Source organism: Triticum urartu, chromosome 7 (assembly GCF_003073215.2).
Source record: "Triticum urartu cultivar G1812 chromosome 7, Tu2.1, whole genome shotgun sequence".
Lineage (NCBI taxonomy): Eukaryota > Viridiplantae > Streptophyta > Magnoliopsida > Poales > Poaceae > Triticum > Triticum urartu.
In genome coordinates this window covers 21997250-22015280 of record NC_053028.1, presented here as the reverse complement: position 1 = coordinate 22015280, position 18031 = coordinate 21997250, and the positions used below count along the sequence as shown (strand labels likewise).

Below are 18031 nucleotides of genomic sequence, written 5' to 3'. Positions count from 1 at the left end.
AAAAATTTCACAAACCTCAAAAAACTTCATCAATTTTGATTAAAAAATCATTAATTTTTTTATTTTTGTATCAATTTTCAATTTTTTTTGAAAAATTTGGAAAAAAATTCATTGATTTTGAAAAAAACTTCATAAATTTTGAAAAAAAGTTCGTCAAATTTTAAAAGTTCAGGCATTTGGAAAAAAAATCAGGAATAAAAGATAAAGGAAAAGAAAAAAACCAGAAAAGGAAAAGGAAAATGAAAACGGAAATAAGGTTACATATTTTAAAATTCATTGCACTTTAAAATATGTAAATCATGTATTTGAAAAGTGGTAAACATGTATAATTTCTTTTGTGATTTACACGATAAATGTACAATGTGTATGAAAAAAATAATGCAGAAATCATGTATTTGAAAAAAGGTTAAAATTTATAATATTTTAAAAATAAATAAAAAATATTTTTAACACTGTACAAAACGCAAGGGCTCATATAAAAAATGTAAAATGTTTATTTAAAAATGTAGACATGTCTTGAGAAAGGTAGATATCAATAAATTTATTTTACAAAAGTGTTAATTATTAATTTAAAAGATGCTAAACATGTATAAAAAATATTCCTTATATATACAAAAATGTACTATGTGTAATAAAAACAGAGGCATTAAAATCTATATAAAATAATGTTAACCATGTATTTAAAAATGTTAACTCCGCCTATGTTGTCTCAACAACGGGTCCCAAGCCTGGATAAAGGAGGAGGGTTGTGACAGGCTTGGCAAGCCAACGTGAAAACTCAGCCACTCTTATGGAGATGAAACCCAAAAGATTTTCGTTGGAGCGTAACCCTCTCAGTGACGCACCACATCGAAACCCAGGTGTGGTGTCAGATGGGCAAGGGTCAGGCCATCACCCCTGGTGGCGCGTCATATCTTGATCTGGATACGGTGGCAAGTGAGCAAGGGTCAGGTCGTCGCATCCTTAGTGGCGCGCTACAGTGACACCCCGGTGTAGTGGAAAATGAGTAAGGGTCTTCACATTTGACTCAACAAGTGCGAAGGGTAAGGAAGCTAGCCGAGCTTAGGAAGATCCGCTTAGGTAGCTGGAATGTAGGGTCCCTGAGAGGTAAGCTTTGGGAGTTAGTTGATACAGTGGGGAGGAGAGGTGTTGATATCCTTCGCATCCAAGAAACCAAATGGAGGGGACAGAAGGCGAAGGAGGTGGAGGATACTGGTTTCAATCTATATATGATGCATGGGGATGGCTGCAAATAGAAATGGAGTAGGCATCTTGCTCAACAAGAGTCTCAAGTATGGAGTGGTAGACGTCAAGAGACATGGGGACTGGATTATCCTGGTCAAGCTGGTAGTTGGGGATTTAGTTCTCAATGTTATTAGCGCGTATGCCCCTTAAATAGGCCACAATGAGAACACCAAGAGGGAGTTCTGGGAAGGCCTGAAGGTTATGGTTAGGAGGGCACCGATTGGCGAGAAGTTCTTCATAGGAGGAGACCTCAATGGCCACGTGGTTACATCTAACACGGGTTTTGAAGGGGTGTGTGGGGGCTTTGGCTATGGCATCAGGAATCAAAAAGGAGAAGATTTCTTACGCTTTGCTCTAGCCTACGACATGATCATAGCTAACACCCCCTTTCAAAAGAGAGAATCACATTTAGTGACTTTTAGTAGTGGTAAACACTCTAGCTTGATTGCTTTCATCCTCTCGAGAAGAGAAGACAAGCGTGCATGACTAGATTGTAAGGTGATACCTGGAGAGAGTATTGCCCCTTAGCATAATCTCATGGTGGCTGACTTCCGCTTTTGGATTCGTGTGCAGCGGGATAAGCATGTCAAAGTCGCTAGAACGAAGTGGTGGAAGCTCAAGGGGGAGGTAGCTCAGGCGTTCAAGGAGAGGGCCATTAAGGAGAGCCCTGGGGAGGAAGGAGGTGATGCAAATAATATGTGGATGAAGATGGCGACTTGCATTTGTAAGGTGGCCTCAAAGGAGTTTGGAGTGTCCTGGGGAGGTAGAAGAGAAGTTAAAGATACCTGATGGTGGAATGATGATGCCCAAAAGGCTATCAAGGAGAAGGAAGATTGTTTTAGACGCCTCTACCTAGATAGGAGTGCGGACAACATAGAGAAGTACAAGATGATAAAGAAGGCCACAAAGCGAGTTGTGAGTGAAGCAAGGGGTCGGGCGTATGAGGACCTCTACCAGTGGTTAGACACAAAGGAGCGAAAGGGACATCTATGAGATGACCAAGATTCGAGAGAGGAAGACAAGGGATGTTGACCTAGTCAAATGCATCAAGGACGGAGCTGACTAGCTCCTAGTGAAGGACACGAAGATTAAGCATAGATGGTGGGAGTACTTCGACAAGCTGTTCAATGGGGGGAATGAGAGCTCTACCGTTGAACTGGATGACTCCCTTGATGATACCAACAGACGTTCTGTGTGGCGAATCCAGAAGTCAGAAGTCAAGGAGGCTTTAAAAAGGATGAAAGGAGGCAAGGCGATGAACCCTGATTATATCCCCATTGAGGTGTGGAGAGGCCTCAGAGACATAGCTATAGTATGGTTAACTAAGCTTTTCAACCTCATTTTTCGGCCAAACAAGATGCCCGAAGAATGGAGATAGAGTATATTAGTACCAATCTTGAAGAATAAGGGGATGTTTAGAGTTGTAATAATTACCATAGAAGTAAGCTGACGAGCCATACAATGAAGCTATTAGAGAGAGTCATTGAGCACCGCTTAAGAAGTATAAAAAGCGTGACCAAAAATCAGTTTGGTTTCATGCGTGGGACATCGACCATAAAAGCCATTTTCTTGTACGATAAATCATGGAGAGGTACTGGAAGCAAAAGAAGGACCCGCATATGGTGTTCATTGACTTGGAGAAGGCCTATGATCATATATCGCGGAATGTCATGCGGTGGGCCTTGGAGAAAGACAATGTCCCAGCAAAATACATTACCCTTATCAAGGACATGTACAACAATGTTGCGACAAGTGTTCGAACAAGTGATGGCAACACTGATGACTTCCCGACTAAAAATAGAATTGCACCAGGGGTCAACTTTGAGCCCTTATCTTTTCGCTCTGGTGATGAATGAGGTCACAAGGGATATACAAGGAGATATGCCATGGTGTATGCTCTTTGCGGATGATGTGGTGCTATTCGATGATAGTCGGATGGGGGTTAATAGAAAGTTAGAGCTATGAAGACAAACCTTGGAATCCAAAGGTTTTAGACTTAATAGAACTAAAATCGAGTACATGAGATGCGGTTTCAGTACTACTAGGCACGAGGGGGAGAAGGAGGTTAGCCTTGATGGGCAGGTGCTGCCTCAGAAGGACACCTTTCGCTATTTGGGGTCTATGTTGCAAAATGATGGGGATATCGATGAAGATGTGAATCATCGAATCAAAGCCGGATAGATGAAGTGGTGTCAAGATTCTAGCATTCTCTGTGAGAAGAGAATGCCATAAAAGCTAAAAGGCAAGTTCTATAGGACGACAGTTCGACCCGCAATGTTATATGGCGCTGAGTGTGAGCCGACTAAAAGATGAAATGTTCAACAGTTAGATGTGGCGGAGATGCGCATGTTGAGATGGATGTGTGGCCACACAAGGAAGGACCGATTGAAGAGTTGGGGTAGCCGATTGAAGAGAAACTTATCCAACATCGTCATAGATGGTTTGAGCATATTCAACACAGGCCCCAGAAGTTTTAGTGCATAGCGAACAGTTAAAGCGTGCCGATAATGTCAAGAGATGTCGGGGTAGACCGAACTTGACATGAGAGGAATCCGTAAAAAGAGACATGAAGGACTGGAATATTACCAGAGAACTAGCCATGGATAGGGATGTGTGGAAGCTTGCTATCTGCCAGAACCATGAGTTGATTGCAAGATCTAATGAATTTCACCTCTAGCCTACACCAACTTGTTTGGGACTAAAGACTTTGTTGTTGTTGTTGTATGTATTTAAAAATGTTATAAATGTATGGAAGAAAATGTACATTTTGTGTAAAAAATTAGAAAATTATAAAAAAAGGAAACAAATCTAAAAGACCCCGGTGAAAACATGAAAAAAGCGTAGGTAACCATAAAAGAACAAAGAAAAAAAAGAAAAGGCAAGAAAGGAATAGGAAAATGAAAAACCAAAAAAACCGAAGAAAAACTTCGAAAGCATTTTGGAGCACTAATTTTGTTTTTTTGCATGCCTTCGACAAATGTGATCTCATGATGAAAATCTACAAACACTTAGAACATTTGTCCAAATTTACCACAAAATTTTCAGATTGTTTTGATTTTTTTTTCAAGTTTACCATTCATTTGAGCTTGAGTTCAGAAGTGTACTTTCGCAATAGTATATGTTTCTAATGTCTTAATGTAGCCATATTTGATATATTTCTCACATATATAACAATACAAAATTATACCCCAACAACTGAACTCACATTGCAGAATTGAACGCAACAGCACAATTGAACACCACATTACACCATAGAATATCACATTGCATACATGCTTGAAGATCAGACCGCATAATAACATTACATTGGATAAGTGACTAGAATATATAGAGGAAAGATAGAATCGGCCCATGCAAAAGGTTCACCAAAGACAATTAACTACAACATAGATAGCTAAACATAGGTCTTAATAAGCTAGAAACGAGCTAGTACTCATCGTCAGAGGAGATGTCGATGGGATCCTTCTCCTTGGAAGAGAGCGAGGCCTCCACATCATGGGTGCCATCCTTGACGTCCGAGTAGATGACGATTGGCACCGCCTCGCAATGATGGATCGCCTGGGCTAGTCCAGCACTAACCCGGGGCTCTGGACTTGAGGAAAAAGCACGAGTACACTGAGAGAACACTTCATAGTGTTCGTCGTTCGGACCAACGGTGGACTTAAAAAAAATCCCCACACCATTTAACCAGACAACCACACGATGGCATCCACACGCTCGGCATTGACGGCGGCATCCATGGGGGACAACTACAATAGAATCTGGGCTTGTGATAGAAAAATAGAAAAATGGATCTGGGCCATCGGATTGAACATGCATGGTACAGATTGTAGTGGAGGGATCCCAGGCCACTTAAAATACTTTTTATGAAAACTCCCCTACCACCAGTTAGATATAAAACACGAGTTTTGCAGTAACCACCTCAAGTTTCTCGTATCGAATCATTCTGTCCGTAGTGAAAACAACTATTTTCAAATCTTCACTTCGTTGATGCCTCCTCTCTTAGTTTTATAAAATCTATTGCATGAAATCTGTAGTATATTTGATTTCGCTAGCAGCTTCTGCTACATCACAAATCATGCAAGAAATCCAAACATGTTAGTCGCTAAGGAGTATGTGAACCTCACCACAAATATTTGAGTATATGGGAATTAATACATCCACTTCAAGCAAACATACATTTCGAACTGCACGACGCCAGACAAGACACAACAAATGAGACACACATACATATTACATTGCTTGAGAGGATAATTTTAGGTACATCATGGGTAAGACTACGTATGAATGACTAAACTAATCACTGCTCAAGAAGCATTGCCATTTCAAAACTGCACCAACTTTGCTAGCTTGCCTCCAGGCTCCAGTTCTAGTGCTTTTTGCTCATCAAGCTTCTTGTTCTGGGAGATCGAACATAACAAATATGATTCAGTTAGCGCAGGTCCATGTAAGTGTCATAGATTCGACACTTTGTACGAAGTATAAATGCTCACAAACCGAAGTAGAGGAGTATACAGGGTGTTTTTTAACCAGAAGCATAGCTGCTAGCTGATGCATGCAAGAACGACGATCAAGTTAATTCAAGAAACCCAAGACTGTAAATGAGTATAGAACGAGAGCATGCAAAATGAGTACTTCGAAGTCATGCATTGTTGATCAAGGCATTGACATAGCCGACCCGCGGCTGCTGTGCATAGCTGATCAAGGAATCGACCCGGCCGACCAGCTGGCAGCCACGTCAAGCTCGACGGCCACCTCCTGGCGGCCTGAGGGGCATCTCGTCACAGAAGGAGCGGAGACAATCAGTTTGGCGCGCGGTCGCAACCACCCTCCAGTCCATGCGTACAAGGTCGAGGGCTCGAGGCAGAACTTGAAGGTGCTAGAGGAGGCGCACATCACAGCACCACCCGACCCTGCAGCCACGGCCACTGCAACTCTCTCCCCATAACCAATCTTTTCTCTTTGCTGGGCCAGAATGGTTAGCAGTAAAACTTATTTAGTAAAAATACATGCTATGCACTTATGAGATCTCATTTTCTATCACAACCAAAAACATATATTTTCAACCAACCTAAATACAATTACTATTTGGTATTCACGAAATGTAATGCCTATCTAGCGAGTATTACAGGTTGTGACCATCGATAGAACACAATAGGGACCTTATAGTTTTAATCATGGACATGGAAATCTCTCGGTTGTTTACTTTATCTCCTACTTGTTCGGCACCTATGGCTTGCAATAGTACATGACACATGATAAGGGTGTATACTTCCTATCAAACATGACTGAATCATGGACTTTAACATGGAAATTGTAAGAAATTATATTGCATAATATCCGAAAGTGTGTGTACCTCTTGAGAGAACGGTTGTTTCTTTTTAGGTGTACTGGAATCATCAATGAGAAACATTGGAGAATTAATCTCTGCAAACTATTGACCGATTCCACTGCTGCAAACAATTTTTTTTTTGCAAAAAACATCACACAAGGGATTAACAGAATGTTAGGTACATCAGCGTATTCTTTACTTCCTTACACCAATGTTCTGTCCTGATAGTGTTGGTCCTGGTGTGATAATGCCGACATTTTTAATTGGCACTGCTCTCAAGGTGCCTCAGATTGCAATTATATATCATCGGCTTTAATCTTTGATAGCTAGTTCATTTGTTGCGGCTATTGTTGGAACTTGGAATACTATTTTTGCTCGTTGGCCTACTTAATGCCATCGATCATGTTGCTGTGGTTGCACATCTAAAGGAGCTTGGAACGAGTAAAAAGCTTCATGGTTGTTTCATGGTACCTCCCTTTGCAACATTGCTAGTGATGTTGTTTTACTCGTAGTCTGAGGCAGCTTCTATATATGCATAAAACAAAGTAGTACCTACCTGATCTACATGTCCAAGATTTGAAGAGAGCTTCATAGTTTTCATCTTAAAGATAAGAACAAGCTATTAGTGAAAAAATCCGAAGCAACATGAATCCAAATTTTGATATGCTCACAAATGGGTCTATTTAAAAAAATTGCCTAGTAAAATGAATTACTTTCTTTACAGCTTGTCAAGCTATTGACCCTGTATGCGGTACTGCAGATACTAAGCTTTTTAGTGAATTGTCCTAAACTTCAAGACCCTAAAATTATACAATCACCCTCAACCTCCCAGCTTGGTTGCAAATTAGAGTACCAAACAACCAAGGACTGTAGGAACACACCTTCAAATCGAAGTTAAAGTGCATCGTTCACATATGAACAGATTTGACATGAACAAGTAAAGGAAAATAGAACTATAGGGATGAATAAATTTACTTCAAAGTAAAATTGGGAGTATTTACCAGGAAAATGAATCACCATGTTGAAGATTTGTAGGTTTGCACGACGTCGCATTACCGGTCGGGAAGGAGCCAAGGAGCTGGCGACCGGCTTGCCGCCGATGAGGGGGAGGAGTACACGAGCTGATCCTGGAGCTTGAGAGAAGAAACAGAGAGGAGGCGACCAACCGACCGCTGCCGGAGATTCAGATCAGACGAACTACGATCTGATCTGCCTCAAACAGCGCCTCGAGCGACACAGCAGCCAGGAGCCATCGCAGAGAGGTACAACAACTCCACCCTGCATACTCGCCTAGCTTGGAGAAGGGATCTGGGCTGCCGCTGTGTAGGTGATTTGGACTAAAACGACGAGGACAGCGGGACCAAATTAGCTTGCAGGGAGGGCCCTTTTTACAAATTGTGCTCACAAATTGCTCCACTCCAATCTGGGCCATCAATCTCGCATCTGATGGTGCAGATCCATTTTTCTATTTTTCTATCACAAGCCCAAATTCTATTGTAGTGTCCCCCGCATCCATGCGTACGACGTTAACGGTGGCCTGCAAGGCTAGGCGCTCCTTTAGGATATGGGGGTTGGTGCACAAGTTAGCCACCGCAACTTCCCGCATGTGCGACAAGGATTTGCCTCTTCACGGTCAAATGCTCCTTGAGCTCCCGGACATGCGGCGGGGACCATAGTGATGGGCGACGGGAGTTTCGAGGATGGGAAGATGATGATTCGAATGGTAAGTGTCACGCCGATGATCTGGCCATATAGGATAGAGGAGGACGAGGGGTGGATTACTTGACTAGATCAACAAGGCGAGCACAGGGAGAGGCAATGTTGACGAGGAGACTGCACATCAAGGAACATTTGAGCTTATAAAGTGGGAAGGAAAGAAGGGAAATGTAGCTTTTGGTCGGACAGAAGAAACGGGAAAGTCAGATATTGACGTCAAATTTTCACTGATTCAATGGAGCTAGTACACTTAAACATGGCTATAACAAAAGACCAACACTCTAAACAAACACTACTACTACTATGCATAATTTATCAAAGCCGCCGACACGACGCCCTATGCCTCGTTGTTATCCGATGAGATGATGTCGACTTGTCCGGATGTCGCGTCGTCAGCATCGGACTCTGTGTCCCTCAGAATGAGCTCATCGTCATTATCCTAACACTAGTAGAAAAAGGGTCAAATGTGAAGCACATTAGTGCCGGTTTGAATTTGAGCCGGCACTAATGTGACCATTAGTGTCGGTTCCAACGGCTAGGCGGGCGGACATCATTAGTACCGGTTCGTGGGCAACCTTTAGTACCAGTTCATGCAACGAACCGGTACTAATGAGGCTGTGTCAGGCTATGGTCAGGTTGGGGCCCCCATGAAGACCTTTAGTACCGGTTCATGCCATGAACCAGTACTAGAGTTTCTTAGTAAGCTGATTTTTAGTCCCACCTCGCCAAGAGAGAGGCAGTATGAGCGGTTTATAAGCCATAAGTGCACAGACAATGACGACGAGGCGCAATGCTCACCTGCATGTTAATTAGCTTCAAGACTTTCGGAATAGCATAGATTGCACTGAGCTATGTGCAGTGCAGTCTACACTATTCCGAAAGGCTTGAAGCAAATTAACCAGCATTGCACCTTTTATTTTTATTTTTAATAACTTATTTGAACTTCGGACTTCTTTTATGTTCAGTATGCAGCATTCAAAGCGACGTCATCAATTTCCAACATGTTCTGACATCATTTGTTGTTTTTCGGTCATTTACCTAATTGTTTAGAGAGCTAAATGATCGTGAAATTGAAAATCATTACAAAATGAATCCTGAAAATGTTGAAACTTGGCATGGTATCATCATTTCACCCGCATAGCATGCGCGAAAGAGTAGAGAGGGTCACGGCAAAAACTGGACGCACTTCGTGTACAAACTGGACAAACTCTTTCGGAGTATCAGGGTTTCGGACGAGAACTCATCTGTTACACGGCCACTTCAATGTTTTTTAAACTTATCCGGACTTCTTTTGTGTTCAGTATGCAGCATTCAAAGCGACGTCATCAATTTTCAACATGTTTTGACATCATTTGTTTTTTTCCAGTCATTTACTTAATTGTTTAGAGAGCTAAATGATCATGAAATTGAAAATCACTACAAAATGAATCCTGAAAATGTTGAAACTTGACATGGTATCATCATTTCACTCGCATAGCATGTGCGAAAGAGTAGAGAGGGTCACGGCAAAAACTGGACGCACTTCGTGTACAAACTGCACAAACTCTTTCGGAGTATCAGGGTTTCGGACGAGAACTCATCTGTTACACGACCACTTCAATGTTTTTTAAACTTATCCGGACTTCTTTTGTGTTCAGTATGCAGCATTCAAAGCGACGTCATCAATTTCCAACATGTTTTGACATCATTTGTTGTTTTTCAGTCATTTACCTAATTGTTTAGAGAGCTAAATGACCGTGAAATTGAAAATCACTACAAAATGAATCCTGAAAATGTTGAAACTTGGCATGGTATCATCATTTCACCCGCATAGTATGTGCGAAAGAGTAGATAGGGTCACGACAAAAACTGGACGCACTTCGTGTACAAACTGGAAATAGAAGAAAATAAATAGAAGAAAAGAAATAATGCAGAAAAGAAAAAAACTATACAAAAAAATTACTCGAAATAAATAGAAGAAAAAAATAATGCAGAAAAGAAAAAAAACTATATAAAAAACTACTCAAAAATAAATAGAAGAAAATAATAATGCAGAAAAGAAAAAATATATAAAAAATTTGGTGGCGCGCTGCCCAGTGGACCTGCCAGACCTAGGGTGTGCAAATGCAGGCCCAGAAAGGCCAGCAGACTCACAGGGCAGCGCGCCCTAGTTAATTAGGCCCAGAAGCCTGCTATATAGAGAAGCTCGAAGGAGCAGCCGCGGCTGGGTTTATAAACCAGTGCAGCTGCCCTTCGCTCGGCGAGGTGGGACTAAACATTGTGTACCGCCGGTGGCAGCGCACAACCTTTAGTACCGGTTGGTGGCTCCAACCGGTACTAAAGGGGGGGGGGTCTTTAGTACTGGTTCATGGCACGAACCGGTACTAAAGGGGCCGTTTCCCGCCCCTTGGCCTGGCGAAAATTGGCCTTTAGTACCGGTTGGAGCCACCAACCGGTACTAAAGACCCCTCCTACATATATGACACCTACGAAAAAATCAGTTTCATCGACACCAGTACTTCTTCTCGATCCAACTTCTTCGCCGCGCCCGTCGCCCATCGCGCACCGTCCTCGCCGTCCCCGCCGCCCCTCGTCGCCGTCACCGCCGTCGCCCACGCCACCCGTCGTCGCCGTCGCCCTCGCCACCCGTCGTCGTCGCCCCCGCCGCGCCCCCGTCGCCGCCGCCTCTCGCCCGCCGCGCCCGTCCCCGTCGTCGCCCGCCGCCGCCCGTACGCGGCCGCCCCCCGCTCATACACACACACACACAGACACACACACACACACCACACACACACATGCACATTGTTTTTACTTATTTTCTATTTTCTGTTGTTTAGATTAATGTTAGATAAATTACGTAGATAATAATGTTAGAATGCTAAAGTTAGATGAATTATATGGAAAAGATGTTAAATATTAATGTCAAATATATTTTACATGAATTAGAACAAGTTGAACTAGTTGAATTAGTATAGCTAGATATTAATTAGGTATATATATATGAGATTTGAACTAGTTGAATTAATATAACTAGTTTATTTTTAGTATGAAAATTAATAGAACAAGTTTATTTTTAGTAAGAAAATTTAGGTATATGAGATTTGATGATCTAATCAAAATATTACTATATAGAACTACCTACTTTATTTTAGTAAGAAATTAATAGAACTAGTTTAGTTGAATTAATAGAACTAGTTTATTTAGTTGAATTAATAGAACTAGTTTATTTAGTTGAATTAATAGAACTAGTTTATTTAGTTGAATTAATAGAACTAGTAAGTGTTTAATATTTCACCTATATATGAACATATGTTAGATATTAATGTCAAATATTAGATGAATTAGATATAAATTATATGTTAGATATATATTTAATTTAGTTATATGAGATTTCATTATCTAATTAACATTTTATTATATAGAACTAGCTACCTTATTTTTAATAAGAAAATTAATAGAACTAGTTTAGTTGAATTAATTAGTTGAACTAGTTAGTTGAATTAGTTCAATTAATTAGGTATATTTTTCGTAAGTGCTTAGTTGAATTAGTTCAATTAATTAGTTGAACTAGTTGAATTAACAGAATTAGTTGAATTAATAGAACTAATAAGTGTTTAATGTTTCACCTATGAACATAGGAATGTCGTCTGACGACGAACACGATTTGATTATGTGTGAATACTGCGAAGACCAGCGTGGCCTGTGCGGCAGAAATTTTCTAGTTGATGATAGACGCTTTAGCATCAAGCTGGATGAGAACTTCGAAGTGGATACAGTAAGTCACAACGACAAGTCTTTTTTCGTAATTAAGCATGACTTATGCTTCATTTGCTTCAACTTTTAATTTTAATTTTCACTATTCTACTAGCGTATCCCCTGCCATGCAAGAATTTTTGTCTTGGATAAGATAGGTTTCAGTCCTAACGAAACTATGGAGGTAAAAAGAGTTTACTTGAAGACCGAGCATGGTTATGCCTTCAACGTTAAATTATACAATGCAGACACATACACCTAATTTGAATGCAAAACTTGACAAGCACTATGCAAGGCTTATGCATTTGAGCTTGATATGGTTATCATCTTTGATATTCGTCCGGAAGATGATATTGAAGGTAATAGAGACATCTGCAGGGTCGATGTGCAGACGCCTCCAGTTCTACCATTATGTGAGTTTCTCAACCATATTTATGTCTTCGATATGAGATTATTTGAACCAGTTAAATAATTAATAGATCTCAATTTATATTGACAGCTTACTTCCAATCAAGCAAACATGTCCGGCGCTTGGTAGACAGGACCGTCCATTGTCCCGGGGCTGAACTAAACTGCAAGGAGACAAGTCATTATGTTTCATGGCTTGAGGATCTTGATGCTGTCAAGAAAAATTTCTTTCCTCCACTTAGAAATGTTAGTACTCAAAACGTGCGACCAATAGTGTTCGTACTGAACTACGGTCACATATATTTAGGAAAGACGGTGAGATTTCTACTATTTCTCCTCAGTGCATCTTTTGCATACATTATTTTTTAAGCTAAACTTCATTGCTAAGTATGTTACTATACGATGTTCTTCAACAGGGACTCCCGATGAATGTTGTGCCTGATTGGATCGAGACTAAAGGTACCATGAATATTGTTAGCTTACGGCCAAGATATCATACAATGCACTTTAGTGCATTCAGGATTTCTAATAGCGAGGAATGCTTAATAGTAAAAGACTGGAGCAAAATTGTGAACGATCACAGAGAAGTACTAGGGGGCAGCAATCAGAAGCGCAACCCACGATTAGGAGACAGGTTCATCTGCATGCTCCAATATGATAAATCAGCAAAGCTATACATGTTCTATGCTATTTTACCTGAGAGAGAGCAGCAAGAGTGATTAATTAGCTAGTTCATGCTCTTAGTACTTGTCCTCTCATGTCCGTGTTCTTCGTCCTGAACTTAATCTCAAAGAGTGATTTGCTTTTGTGGTGTTATGAACGCTTATAATATCATTACCATGTTGAACTCGATGATATCTTTGCTATGAAAACCGTTGGTGATGATATATATGATGCAAGAGTTTTTATATTAATTAATATGATGATGATGATGAGTTATTATATCATTTATGAAAGAAATTGCATATTAGTTTCAACTGGATGGATTCTAGCTAAGTGATCAAGTATATGCCATATCCATATTACCTCGATCACTTAAGTAGGTGATCAAGTATATATAATATGGATATGACATAAACTTGATGACTTAGTTAGGATCCACGCATCCAGTCAAACTAATCACCTAATGATTTAACAACTCATTATAACGTAAAACAATCACTAAATTAAATTGAAAATACAAAATTAAAGTAAAAATAAAAAATAAAACCAAAACACACCCAAACATTTAGTACCGGTTGGTGTTACCAACCGGTACTAATGTTCTACGCGCCCACGGAGCTGGCTCGTGCCACGTGGTTGCCCTTTAGCACCGGTTCGTGCTGAACCGGTACTAGGGGGGGAGGGGGGCTTTAGTGCCTACAATTTAGTGCCGGTTACCGAACCGGCACTAAAGGGCCTTACGAACCGGTGCTATTGCCCGGTTCTGCACTAATGTAATGGTCGAAGTAGTGGCGGTGCCGACGATTGTGTTGGTACTCCATCATCGAATTCATGATGGCTCGCCATCATTTTCCTAATACCGACCTGCCACCGCTGCTGCCACCAGTATGCACCGTGGATAGCATTGCTGTGCCGTTCATCCCATCCGTGGACCGTGTAGCGTATGTGTATATGTCCATGCACCGCCAGCCTCTAGTTTCCTTCCTGCTGATCCGAGATTTTTGGATTGGTCGGTTTCTTGGTCCTCGGCTCCTCGCCATCCTTCTATTTCCGCCATGTGTTGAACGTGGAGCCACTGGAGATCGAGCTACCCCGTAAAGAATACCCCTTAACTAGTGATTTCGGTGGTAATGATACACCACTAATGTCACTTCCCCACTGAAACTAGACCGTAAGTTAAGAGTCACCACCGATGGGAAGGGAAGACGAGGGGTCCTCTTGGATCCCGCAGGTCGATGTTCTCATTGCCGAGTAGTGCCAGTTCTATAGGTAACTTCCACGGCGAGGACAAGGGGTTGAAGAAAAGGAATCACTATTTATGTTTGTTCCCGGTCCGCTGATCTTACCTGAGTACCATGGTTTGTGCTCAACGAGTCACCATTTTGCTGAAATGAATTTAGTGTGCCAAAGTTGTGCGTCTGGATTCTAATTTGTAATAACTTTACATCTTAATAATATTGAAACTGAAACTTTCCTTGTGTTACTAGTTTTATTATAGTTGGAGTGCTCCAGCCGGTGTGCCCTCTGCTGACAATTCCGGAAAAACCCATATTTTTTTGGAAGCGAAATAGTAACTTGTTTACCGATTGAAAGTTAAAGAAGAAAAAACAGTCAAACAAAGAAACAACAAACACCCATACGCACTTGTCATTACATTCATTAACCCTTTATTTACTACAATACAATATGTTCACCTGATCACTTCTGTGTACATTACATGCCTATGCATTATGTTTTAGGATACATTTTCTTTATCTATCATGGGAGTTACAACGGCTAAAATCATCTCATTGATCTGCCTAGTCATCTTGCTTCTTCATCACTTGGAACGTTAGAACCCTCTTATCGTCCGCAGCATCGATGGAGATTGTCGAGCCTGCAAAGGCTTCTCCATCGACCAGCATGTCTGAGAGAATCGTGGTCACGTGATTCTGCACCCACCTTCTTATGGGCCTTGCGCCATCCACCTACGATCGACGAAGCGTTAAAAACTGGACAATGGATCTTCATCCTGTGATGGTTATGAAAACTAAGCTATATATTATATACTCACCGGGTCATGTGATTCTGACCAAATGACATCTAGGGCTGCATCAGTTGCAAGTACAGAGACACCCTTGTTAGCTGCCGTTGCAGCAACATTCTTCATCTGGATTTTCACAATCTCCCTCAAGTCACCATGCGAAAGTGGCTCAAATATCACAACCTGACTTAGTCTATTGATAAGTTCAGGCTTGAAGCGCTTCTTAACCTGCATGAACAGTCATTTGTAAGACGATCATTGGCTTGCCCACCGAGGACGTTACAATACATAGTTGGGATTCACGAACCTGTTTCATGAGAAGATCTCTTTCAGCTTTGATTGTATTTTTCTCAGCCATTCTCGATGTTAGGTGCTCTGCTCCTAGATTTGATGTCATAATGATGATTGTGTTCTTGAAATCTACGACCTGCCCTTTGCCATCGGTCAACATACCATCGTCAAGGAGTTGAAGAAAAACCTTGAGTACTGAATCATTTGCTTTGTCCACTTGGTCGAAAAGGATAACACTATATGGGCACCGCTTGACTTTCTCGGTGAGTTGTCCATCTTCTTCGTAGCTATAGAAAATCAACTAAATTTGTGAGATATGAGTGCCGAGAAACAAGAAGTGTGCAAAAAGTCTAAGAATCAAACCTTCGAGATCCTCCGATGAGACGTGTCACAGATCCACTCTGAGCATATTCCGACATATCAAAGCGAATCAATGCTTTCTCGCTGTCAAATATCTTCTCAGCAAGGGCTTTAGCAAGTTCTGTCTTTCCGATGCCAAGCGAGCCTAAAAAGAGGAATGCACTTATCGGTTGTTCGGATTGACCAAAGCCAACCCTAGAACGTAGGACTGCTTGCGCAACCAAATTAACAGCTTCATCTTGGCCAACAACACGCTCATGCAATTTTTTCGCTAGATGGATCAACTTCTCCTTCTCCTCTTGGTCAAGTGTAGCGAGAGGAATTTTAGTCCATCGGCTCACAACCTTCGAATAAAATTTTGATGTAACAAACACATCACATTATTAACATACGTGAATCTTCGTAAAAAGTAAAACATATGCAAATTAAGTATTCATATATATGTTTATTTGGGACTTACCCGTGCTACATGTCCAGGGCTAACAACAATTTCCGCGGTCGTTTGTTTGTCCGCGTGCATCTTTGTTGTGGCGCATGCCTCATCCATAAGGTCAATTGCTTTATCAGGGAATTTGCGGCCTGGCAATGATCAAATACATCAATTAATTATCTTCAACATAAATAAACAATCGTATAGTTTCCATAATTAAGTGATGGATACTATAAGAGTAAACTGAATACTTGACGTATGTATATGTACCTGTAATGTAGCGGGCAGCGAGATGTGCAGCGGCTACAAGAGCATCGTCCTGGATTTTTATGCCATGGTGCTCTTGGTACCTGTGCTTCAGCCCCTGCAGGATGGCAATGGTCGCATGCACACTCGGCTCCTCGACGACAACCTTCTGGAACCGACGCTCAAGCGCTGCATCCTTCTGGATGTACTTTTGATACTCTTCGGAGGTGGTGGCGCCCACGCAACGGATGCGGCCGCGGGCCAACGCCGGCTTGAGGATGTTGGCGGCATCTATGGGGCCTCCTTTGTCGCCGCCGGCGCCAACGACCATGTGCATCTCGTCGATGAACAAGATGACCTTGCCTTCCGCCTCCTCTGCCTTCTTGATGACGTCCTTGATGCGCTGCTCAAACATGCCGCGCCAGTGCGTCCCGGCCATCATGGACCCCATGTCAACCTCCACGATGCGCGCGCCGACGAGCGTTTCGGGGACATTCCCGGCAGCGATGCGCTGTGCGAGGCCCTCGACGATGGCCGTCTTGCCGACCCCCGCGGGGCCGACGAGCGCGGCGCAGTTCTTGGTGCGCCGGCAGAGGATGCAGACCACGCGGTCGATCTCGTCATCACGGCCGATGACGGGATCAGCCGCGGCGGCGTCCAAGGTCCTGAGGCTGCCGGTGGCGTCCAAGGGCTTGATGCCGAGGAGCTCGTTGTAGGCGAGCCTATCGTGGTGGTCCTCGAGCAAGGCCCACGTTGCCCAGGTGACAGCAACACTAGCAACGGCAGATGCCGCGACGAACAACAAGCCTTCGGGGCAAGACCAGGACGACATATTTTCTGACCCAACTGAAGAAGAAGGCGACCAAAAATCGGCCCGATCCGATTCGATATTGGACTTGCCGCACAACAATCTTTTTTTTTTGAACACTGCCGCACAACAAATTAGTCTACCTGTACTGCTGGTCGATCGATGTGCCGCGGTCGATCACGTATTTATACGCGGGTAAACCATAGATTGTCGATCCGACTCGGTATAGAACAATTACAAGGCCGGGAAACTAATTGAACTAGAATTACATTTCCGTCTTTTTTAAACACCAATATCCCTCTTGTAATATAAGGAGCGGACTAATTTCCAACTGACCGCTCATTAGTAATAGATCCGAACGATACGCGACGGAGCATACGCACATGCAGCCCAAGAAATTTTTTAGCCCGCGCGAACTCCCCTCTCCTAATTAGCTTCAATTGATTTAAAAGTATGCATGCATGCATGTGAGACACATGCTGATGTCAGCAAAGATTTCAATAAAATTTAAAATTTAAAATATTTTCTAGCTCAAACCGTTGTTCTGATTGAAAAACTGTTTTGACATAAAAGATTCGTCGCGACGAGACCTTCGAAACTACATCTCATATTGATATATTCGGACGAATTTTTTTCCCGAGTAAAAAGTTACCACGCGTCTGCTACGCAAATTATCACCATGTTAGTTGTGGGCACAAAAATGATTCCTCCACCCTTCTCTTCACATCCACATGCCTGCATGCATTAGAGCATCTCCAACAGGCGCGCCAAACTAGC

At 42.1% G+C, this 18031-nt stretch overlaps 1 long non-coding RNA gene and 1 pseudogene across 1 annotated transcript; both read right to left on the bottom strand.

Moving 5' to 3' along the window:
- Window positions 1–5351: 5351 nt before the first annotated feature.
- LOC125522052 lies at window positions 5352–7891 on the bottom strand. Its single transcript, XR_007289623.1, has 2 exons — window positions 7579–7891; window positions 5352–6698 (listed from the first exon to the last, which is right to left on the bottom strand). It is a non-coding gene; the product is annotated as an uncharacterized LOC125522052 (long non-coding RNA).
- Window positions 7892–14883: 6992 nt separating this feature from the next.
- On the bottom strand, window positions 14884–17278 carry LOC125518188 (annotated as a pseudogene).
- Between the last annotated feature and the right edge of the window lie 753 nt (window positions 17279–18031).